Genomic DNA, 11,248 nt, shown 5'->3' with positions numbered 1-11,248 from the left:
AGAGCCCGCGCTTGAGATAATTCCTTGGCGCGAGCTGCTTTTAACTTGTCGTTTTCACGACAAAGCAGCTCGACGCGCGGCTGCATCCGGGCCTGGAGAACCCGAAGCTCATTGGTTAGCCTACCCTCCTGGTAGCTAGCCATGGCTTCCCCCAACGCACCATGGGGAGCAGCGTGGCGAGCCCATTCCACACACTCCACAGGGGTACGAAGGGTTGTTCCTCGGCGTATGTTCCATCGCGGAACATACACTTCATTGGAATCCGACACTGCAAAAAACAAAAAAGGCAGTTAGGAAAAGATGATAAAAAATATATATATATATATATATATATATATATATATATAAGTGAAAAAGGGCCAAAGGAACCCTACGCACCTGTAGGGTCTATAACAGGCCGATAGCCCCCGAACCCATCACCTGAACCCAAAGGAAATCCATCCAAAAGGTCAGGCGGATGGGAAGGTGGCAAAGATTGGCGAGTACTCCCATGCGTACCTGATGGGCCGGCCGTCGGTGCCGGTGGCGGGGGCATGGTGGCAGCCGCCGCAGTCGCTGCCGCAGAATCCGCAGCAATAGTAACCGCCGGCTCGGTGAAGGATGCTGTAAAAATTGCACTCACGGCCGGCGGTGACGTCAACTCGGCTGGAACAGTCGGCTCAGAGTGAGCAACTGAACCAGCGGGAGCAGGCGCAGGCGCCTGGGTCGACGCCTCAGGTAGGCTGACCAAGCCTACCGTCATCGGCGAAGAGGTACTCCTCTGCGCTCCACCCTGGAATGCGTCAACATCCACGCCTGCACAAGAAGATAAGTGTTAACAATAAATTTATGAAGTATGATAAATCTACAAAAACAAGGATGTTTGTACTTACGGGTTTTCTTGAGCCTGAACGAACGGACGGGCGGGGACGAGCCCGATGGAGCCGGTCTCTTGATGCCGGTCACCGTCGTCGTCAATGGTTCTCCGGAGGTAACAGTCGTTGCCTCCGGAACAGTGGTCTTCTCACCACCGGGGTTCCCCGCCACCTCTTCACTATCTGACTCGGTGTCAGATAGGAGCACCGGATTAGCTGTGGAGGCCACCTTCTCCTTCCCTTTCCCGCCGGCAGCCTTCCTCTTCCGCACCAGCGGAGGACCATCTGCGGATTCCTCAGAAGAAGACAGGATGTCAGGAATTCCAGCAGCGGTTACAGCATTGAGGGGTTGAGGATAGAGTATCGCCTTACCTGGCCGCCGTTGGCTCAGGATCTCATGGCCCAGCGGATAGACCTCCACAAACCGATCCGCTGTTTGCTCCAGGATGGGCAACTCGTTCTCGTCTAGAGCACGAGTGCCCACCCGCACGGGACCGTCAGCTTCCCGCGGGTACAGGAGCGACTCCAAATCGTTCCCCTCTGAAAGAAAAGAAACGGTTAGAAGACAAACTCATATCAGCAAGAAAGACAAGACATACCATAAGGAATAGAGTTCAAACCGTATTCGAGAAGGATGGGAAACCGAGACGCATCCTTCCATACCCGGCTCATCCCCAGCATCACCATCCCGGACTCCGCAAACCGGTAAACCGGAGATTGGACCCGGGATATCTTCGCGAACCATTCCGCCTCCTGGTAGCTGGAAGCGTGAAGGCTCGGAAGCGCTTGTCCCTTCTTAAACTTCATGGCAATGGGGATGGCGCGGGCAGAAATGTAGAAGAACTCCCGCTTCCACGATCGGAGACTGCGCTCGGTCACGCAGATCTTCAAACCCTTAATACGGGTTGTCAGGGTGTACCACCCCTGGACGCACCTCCAGGTATAGAAGGTCATCAGGCGGTCCACATAGGGCTCAATACCCAGAATCCGGCACACCCACTCGAAGTGCCGGATCTTGGCAATCGCCATCGGATGCACCTCGGTCAGGTGCACACCGTGCCTCTCCAAAACACGGTACACAAACTTTGTCAATGGGAACCTAAGGTTCCCATAAACAAAGAATGCAGCATATACCCCGATCTTGCCACTGGGGGCATCATACACAGTCTGGTGGGGTTCAGGAAACTCAGGCTCAAGAGACTCAAGCATGAATTTCCTGACGACATACTGGTACTGATCGACAGGTAGAGCACACTGGCACTCGCCAGCAGTACTCCTATCGTCGGCTACAGCTTCAGCATCATGGGAAGACATACTGCAGAGGAAGAAGAAAACGATTTCGGGAAAATGCTTGCCTGAAAAGGGGAGTATTTGCCGGAAATCGCTAAGAAGAAGAAGAGAAGGGTGAAAGTGTGGATTACAAAGAACCCTCTCCCCTTTTATATAGTAATCGCAATTAATGCGGTGAATTTAATGCGGAGGAGAGAGAAATCGAAGGTGCAATGAAACTATGACACGTGGCAAAAAGCAAGCTGGAAACAGCTGTTGAAAGGACGTGTGCCAGTAATTTCGCGGCCACGCGCCCGAAAAATCGCGCCCACGCGCCTGAAAAAGCGTCTGGAATGACCATGTACTGTCACGTCACCATAACTTCCTGCACGTCCTGACACAGTCAGAAGAAACCGTCGCACGACGTTTCAGAGGTTTGGACTGTTCTTATCCTTTCACCAACCCTTCGAATTTCAAAATTCAAAAAGATTCAAAAGTAAGCGGGAAAATACCCTTTACCTTGGCAACCAAGTAACCGTAAGACGGATGCGGGTACAGTGTTAAGGCAAAACCCTTCACATACCTAGCACCCGCAGGGAATTGAAGCCAAGAATAACTTGGCAACCAAGTAACCGTAAGACGGATGCGGGTACAGTGTTAAGGCAAAACCCTTCACATACCTAGCACCCGCAGGGAATTGAAGCCAAGAATAACTTGGCAACCAAGTAACCGTAAGACGGATGCGGGTACAGTGTTAAGGCAAAACCCTTCACATACCTAGCACCCGCAGGGAATTGAAGCCAAGAATAACTTGGCAACCAAGTAACCGTAAGACGGATGCGGGTACAGTGTAAAGGCAAAACCCTTCACATACCTAGCACCCGCAGGGAATTGAAGCCAAGAATAACTTGGCAACCAAGTAACCATAAGACGGATGCGGGTACAGTGTAAAGGCAAAACCCTTCACATACCTAGCACCCGCAGGGAATTGAAGCCAAGAATACCCCGGCAACCAAGTAACCGTAAGACGGGTGCGGGTACAGTGTTAAGGCAAAACCCTTCTGTAAGGCCCCGATACCGGTAACCCTACATTCGTGTTGGATTTACTCATAAACACAGTTCTAAATATCAGAGTTAATTAAAACATTTATGCGGAATATAAAACTTTCATTAAACATTACATAATTCATAACTTGTCTCAAAACATTCATTGTCTTTCACATTAAAGCATTAAAGTTAACACATCACAATCTTCAGATGCCAGATTCTTGTTCAGTGCCATGTGTCTCCTCAAGCGAGCTGCCTCATCCTACTCACCTGCGTGCATACTAAAAGTCAGCTACGCTGAGTGAGTTCTAGATAATCACGTAATCATACCATTTACATAACGTTATATTCATACTTTCATATTTTCATACTTCCTTACTTTCTTACTTTCATTCATACTTTCATACTTTCTTACTTTCTTACTTTCATATCTTACGTTATAAAGAGCACTACGCCCTACATTCCTCGAGTATTGTTAGGGCTCGGTACCCTCCTTCCTCGAGTATTATTAGGGCTCGGTACCCTCCTTCCTCGAGTATTATTAGGGCTCGGTACCCTCCTTCCTCGAGTATTATTAGGGCTCGGTACCCTCCTTCCTCGAGTATTATTAGGGCTCGGTACCCTTTTCATAACCATACAACCATACATTATCATTTCTTTCTTTTATTATCCTTATCACATTCATACACATAAGCATACATATCATACTTACCTTAACTTAGCATTACAACCTGACAGTACGTGCAATATCCGAAGATCGTTCACGTACCATCAAGCAATCATTCACACATATCACATCATTCACATAAGGCATACACTTATCTCTTAGGATAAGCGTATTAACAAACATATTGAGTATGCACACAGCCCCGAAAACATGACACATAAATGGGGCTAGAAACTCACCTGGATCCTGTTACGCTCGCCGCTGATCGTAATTCCTTTCTTTAACTGGGCTCGGCTAACTGTATAATATTTACACATATCAATTAACTACTGCTACTCGTTTGTATTTCTATCTATATATGACCCACAACGAACGGGGGTCCGGGGGCAGCGCCCCTGGCAGCGGGGTTCTAGGGGCGGCAGCCCCTAGCGGGGTCCAAGGGGCAGAGCCCCTGGCTGGGGTTAAGCTGCCAGGTCAGCTTGGAAAAATTTTATTTTCGATAACTGCCTTAACACATTTTCCATTAGGTTTTTAATTTATTTTATAAACGAACTTCGCTTCAGGCGAAGTTAAACCTTAGGCGAACTTGGAAACAGCTTGGTTCTGGCTTGATTCGATCGAATAGGAACACGTTCGATCGAATAGGCACACGTTCGATCGAATAGACACACGTTCGATCGAATAGACACACGTTCGATCGAATAGACACACGTTCGATCGAATAGACACACGTTCGATCGAATAGACACGCGTTCGATCGAATAGGCACACGTTCGATCGAATACAAAACTCATTCGATCGAATGAGTTGGAGACCATTCGGTTGCTTCCCTATTCGATCGACTGGACTTGTTCGATCTACACATTCGATCGAATGGACTGATTCGATCGACTGGTTCGATCGAATGAGTCTGATTCGACTCCTTCAAGCTGGCGACGGAGAAACTCACGGGTTTTCCAGATTTTCCAGATTTTTGACCCAAAAACGAAGTTTTTGACATGGAAATGTTCGGGATTGAAAGGGCTATCGATTCCTAGTACTTTTAAACACAAAAGCTTGCATTTTGACACCAAAACAAGGCGGTTTTTGACCCGAAAACTCAAGTTACGTTTTTGCTCGATTTGAGGCCGAAATGGTTATGAAAACGGATGATTTTCGAGAGGGACTTACCAAAAACGACTAGGAACAAGATTGTGAACTCGGATCGGCGATTTGAGAACTTTCTCTCTCTAGTTTCTCTCTCTAGAATTGAGAGTGTTTGGGTGGGTGTAAGTGAAGGAAGATGGTGAAAATGGTGGATGTGTCAAGAAATTTCGTTTATATACTACGGGTTTGGTTAGGCTCGGGTTGGCTTCCTACGGGTCGAGACAGGCCGAGTTCATAAAATAACTAAGCCCAAGACCCGTTCCTTACTCGACATTAAATAACTAAAACGTGAAATTACTAAACATAACTTTCTTTTATTTATCAATATAAAAATTTTAGGATGTTACAAGTCTTCCTCCCTTAAAGAGGTTTCGTCCCCGAAACCTAACTATTACATAAACAAACTAGGGTAAAACTTGCGCATCTCATCCTCGACTTCCCAAGTAGCATCCGATCCCTTGCGGTGTTTCCATATCACTTTGACCAAGGGTATAATCTTGTGACGAAGCTGCTTCTCCTTGCGATCAACGATCTTTATCGGTTGCTCGATGTAGTTCAATTGCTCATCAACCTCGATGTCCATTAAGGGCACGTGAGACGTGTCATCAGCTAGACACTTCCTCAGATGAGAAACATGGAAGGTTGAATGAATTCCTTCTAACTCATCGGGTAAATCCAGTTTGTAAGCTACTTCACCCACACGCTTTACAATCTTGAACGGTCCGATGTACCTCGGACTCAACTTTCCTCTTTTCCTAAAACGGATAATCCCCTTCCAAGGCGAGACCTTAAGCATCACATAGTCGCCAACGTTAAACTCAATTGGTCGTCGCCGCTTATCTGCATAAGACTTTTGTCTGTCTTGAGCGGCTTTCATTCTTGCTTTGATCTGATCGAACTTTGAAGACGTTTCCTGAACCACTTCTATACTTCCCATTTCCTTCTGACCAATCTCACCCCAACACACCGGGGTTCTACATCGTCTACCGTACAGCATCTCAAACGGTGGCATACCAATACTCGAATGGTAACTGTTGTTATAGGAGAACTCTGCCAGATGCAGATGATCATCCCAACTTCCACCAAAGTCTAAAACGCAAGCACGTAGCATATCCTCAAGGGTTTGGATCGTCCTTTCAGACTGTCCATCGGTTTGAGGATGATACGCCGTACTGATGTTCAACCTCGTCCCCATAGCTTCATGAAATTTCTTCCAGAACCTCGAAGTAAACCGTGTATCCCTATCAGACACGATCGATAACGGTACTCCATGCTTGGTTACAATTTCTTTAATGAACAAGCTTGCTAACGTTTCTGACGAGATGGCCTCTCGTATGGGCAGAAAGTGAGCACTCTTGGTCAAACGGTCCACAATCACCCAGATGGTATCATGTTGCTTAGCTGTACGAGGTAGCTTAGTTACGAAATCCATGGTGATGTGTTCCCATTTCCACTCAGGTATCTCTAGCGGTTGCATCTTCCCATAAGGCTTTTGGTGTTCGGCTTTGACTTGTAAGCAAGTTAAGCACTTACCAACATAATCCACTACATCGTTCTTCATTCCTGGCCACCAGTAATCTCTTTTCAGGTCTTGGTACATCTTTGTAGTTCCTGGATGGATTGAGTACCTTGACTTATGAGCTTCATCTAAGATTCGACTTCTAAGATCACCATGGCGTGGGATCCACATACGGTCGAACCTTGTCTTAACTCCATGAGTGTTTTCCATCAACTCATCTTGCTGACCATAAATCCTTTCTTTCTTTACTAACCCTTCGTCTACTAACACTTCTGACTGCACTTTGATGATTTCTTCAAAAAGACTTGAGTTCATGATCAACTTGTATGACTTCACTGTTGCAAGGACTTCCTCATTCTTACGGCTTAACGCATCAGCGACCACGTTAGCTTTACCGGGGTAATACTTAATCTCACAGTCGTAATCCTTTATCAATTCTAACCATCTTCTCTGCCTCATGTTCAATTCTTTCTGCTCGAAGAAGTACTTTAAACTCTTATGATCGGTATAGATAGTACACTTAGTACCGTACAGATAATGCCTCCATATCTTAAGAGCATGCACTACAGCTGCTAACTCCAGATCATGCGTCGGATAAGTACTTTCATGGACCTTCAACTGTCTAGACGCGTAAGCTATCACCTTCCCTCGTTGCATCAACACGCAACCTAACCCTTGATGCGAGGCATCAGCGCAAACAACAAAATCCTCATCACCATCGGGTAAAGTAAGGATTGGAGCTTGCGTGAGTCTCTTCTTCAATTCTTCAAAGGCTTCTTCTTGAAATTTCCCCCAGCTGAATACTATTGACTTTCGGGTCATACCGGTCAGCGGTGCGGCTATCTTGGAGAAACCTTCGATGAATCTCCTATAGTAGCCAGCTAACCCTAGGAAGCTTCGTATATCGGTCGGATTTTGCGGAGTCTTCCAATTCGTTATTGCTTCAATCTTAGCTGGGTCCACGGTAATCCCCTCCGGATTAACCACATGACCTAAAAATTGCACTTCTCTTAACCAGAACGCGCACTTCGAAAACTTGGCGTACAACCTCTCTTTCTTCAGTGTCTCCAATACCTCTCTCAGATGCTCAGCATGGTCAGACTCATTCTTTGAATAAATCAGTATATCGTCAATGAATACGATAACCGACTTATCCAACATCGGCCGACACACCCTATTCATCATGTCCATAAATGCTGCAGGAGCATTGGTTAGACCGAATGACATTACGAGGAACTCGTAGTGTCCATACCGCGTTCGGAACGCTGTCTTAGGGATGTCTGCCTCCTTCACCTTTAGCTGATGGTAGCCTGATCTGAGATCTATTCGTGAGAACCAACTTGAACCTTGCAGTTGGTCAAACAGATCATCAATCCTTGGCAAAGGATATCTATTCTTTACCGTAAGCTTATTCAACTCACGATAGTCTATGCACATTCTCATACTTCCATCCTTCTTTTTCACGAACAATACTGGCGCGCCCCACGGGGAAACACTCGGTCTGATAAAACCCTTGTCGAGGAGTTCTTGCAGTTGGGACATCAATTCCTTCATCTCGGACGGTGCTAGACGGTAAGGCGCTTTCGCGACGGGCTGGGCTCCTGGTACTAGATCTATCTGAAATTCTATCTCTCGCTCAGGTGGCAACCCCGGAAGATCCTCAGGGAATACTTCTGGGTAGTCGCGCACAATAGGAACATTCTTCATTTCTTTCGTCTCGGCCGTAGCGTTGACAACATACGCCAGGTAAGCACCACACCCTCGCCTTAGCAAACCCTCAGCCTTTATCATCGAAATGACATTAAGCCCAGAACTTTCCTTATCACCATAAACCGTTACCGCGCTACCATCCGATGACTTTAACCTTATAGTCCTACTCCTACATACTATCTGAGCCTCAAACTCAGACAACCAATCCATACCCAAAACCACATCGAACCCTCCCAAGGTCATAACGTACAAGGTGATCGGGAACTCATGTCCTTCCAATTCTATCTTACAGTTCTTAATCATCTTCGTTATTTTAACCGAAGTGTCACTAGCGGTCTCTACTACAAAAGTTTCGGACACTCGGCAGTCTTTCATTTTAGCGAGTTTACTAAATGTCGTAGCTACAAAACTTCTATTCGCACCAGAATCAAATAATACTAAAGCAGAAATGCCGTTTACTAGGAACGTACCCGTCACAACATCAGGAATCTGCTTGGCTTGTTCTTGGGTCAGCATGTAGGCTCTAGTTCTTGGCTTAGCTTGATCGGCATCCTTCTTTCTACTACCTCCCGCTTCGCTTTCGGTACACTCCCTAGCAAAATGACCCGTCTTACCACACTTGTAGCATGCAGGCTTAGAACTGCACTCATGAGCATAATGACCTGCCTTCCCACACTTGTAGCAAACATTCGACCCAAACTTACATTCTCCGGCATGTATCTTTCCACACTTATGACATGTATCCGAACCCTTTCCCCACCTACACTCACCACTGTGCGCCTTGCCACAAGTCTTGCACGACCTGTTCTCCCAAACTCTCGGCTGTTTGTTCTTAGGGTTCCACATCTGGGTACCGGGTCGTTTAGCAGGAGCGACCCATTTCTTCACTTTCTTCTCATCTCCCACCACCACATCATCCGCAACCAAGTCTGCATAAACCATTTCTGCGAGTTCGACCGCAGAATCGAAAGTAGTAGGTTTACTTGTTCTGACTAACATGCGAACTCTCTGCGGTAATCCCCTCACATAACACTTGATCCTTTTTGCCTCAGTGTTGACCATATCGGGCACCAACCTAGACATTCGATTGAACTCGGTGGTGTACTCACGATGTGTCATTGCCCCAGCTTTCAAGTTTAAGAATTTCATTTCCGCCCTTTCAACCTCGGCGTCTGCACAGAACTTCATCATCACTAACTCCTTCAGATCATCCCACCTCATCTCTTTGATCTCTTCGCGGGTCTTCCTCTGCTCCACACTCTCCCACCAATACATAGCCTCGTCTACGAATGACTGAGTAGCATACCCCACAGCTTGGTCGGGGCGGCATTCGCTAATGCGGATAACCTTGTCCATAGCGGTTATCCATTGGAGAGTAGCGATTGCGTCACCCAACCCGGTCAGCTTTGGCGGGTCGCATCCTTTGAAGGACTTATAGCTGCACCCACCTTGTCCTCTTCTCCTATCATCGACTTTCACAGACTTATCCCCACTCGAGGCCCCTCTTTCACCTTCCCCATCCTTCCCACCATCACCACCCGCCCCTTCAGCGGTTCGTTCACGGCTTCCAGCAGATCCTTCGGGATTCAGGTTCTTCACAGCAGCAACCACAGCCTGAACAATGGCTGCTTGAACTGCAGGGCTAAGTTGAACTTCTTCGTTGTTGTTTTGGTCTCCTCCAGCTGCGCTTCCTTCATCTTCGGTGTGGGAAGCTTCTTCTACCGAGGGTTGCCGGACAAGACGAGGCCTGCCACGACGTCCAGCGCGACCCCCAGTTCCAACAAATTCTCCAGCTCCCGCCATTAGTATTCTACAAGGGAAAACACAAACATCATCACTCAAAGAACTATTTAGTACAAGGATAGTAAGGCTAACAGGTAATAACAGTGGCCAGTTGTGATTAGCTGATCACGTTACTTTCCGTGTCCTATACACTTCCCTTTATGAGTCCATTTGTGCTGGTTCTACTTAAGCAGTTTGTCAAATTAAACCATCAATTATTCCTGTCCCTACCGTTCACATATCTTTCCTTTCTCATTAACAAATATCTTTTAATCCTACACCATACCTTTACTGATCTTGCTTGGGCAACACATGGCATTCTTGAACTGGCATCTTCTTTCTTTTCTTACTTAAATCCCATTCTCTGTTCGAGTCTAAGCATGTAGGATGCTTAAATCTCTCGAACTTTGCTCTGATACCAACTTGTAAGGCCCCGATACCGGTAACCCTACATTCGTGTTGGATTTACTCATAAACACAGTTCTAAATATCAGAGTTAATTAAAACATTTATGCGGAATATAAAACTTTCATTAAACATTACATAATTCATAACTTGTCTCAAAACATTCATTGTCTTTCACATTAAAGCATTAAAGTTAACACATCACAATCTTCAGATGCCAGATTCTTGTTCAGTGCCATGTGTCTCCTCAAGCGAGCTGCCTCATCCTACTCACCTGCGTGCATACTAAAAGTCAGCTACGCTGAGTGAGTTCTAGATAATCACGTAATCATACCATTTACATAACGTTATATTCATACTTTCATATTTTCATACTTCCTTACTTTCTTACTTTCATTCATACTTTCATACTTTCTTACTTTCTTACTTTCATATCTTACGTTATAAAGAGCACTACGCCCTACATTCCTCGAGTATTGTTAGGGCTCGGTACCCTCCTTCCTCGAGTATTATTAGGGCTCGGTACCCTCCTTCCTCGAGTATTATTAGGGCTCGGTACCCTCCTTCCTCGAGTATTATTAGGGCTCGGTACCCTCCTTCCTCGAGTATTATTAGGGCTCGGTACCCTTTTCATAACCATACAACCATACATTATCATTTCTTTCTTTTATTATCCTTATCACATTCATACACATAAGCATACATATCATACTTACCTTAACTTAGCATTACAACCTGACAGTACGTGCAATATCCGAAGATCGTTCACGTACCATCAAGCAATCATTCACACATATCACATCATTCACATAAGGCATACACTTATCTCTTAGGATAAGCGTATTAACA

The sequence above is a fragment of the Bidens hawaiensis genome, unplaced genomic scaffold (assembly GCF_021521415.1).
Source record: "Bidens hawaiensis isolate Kalapana, Puna unplaced genomic scaffold, B.hawaiensis_p1.1 tig00008041_1, whole genome shotgun sequence".
Lineage (NCBI taxonomy): Eukaryota > Viridiplantae > Streptophyta > Magnoliopsida > Asterales > Asteraceae > Bidens > Bidens hawaiensis.
The sequence above is the reverse complement of the archived record's forward strand: the minus strand, read 5'-3'. Positions refer to the sequence as shown.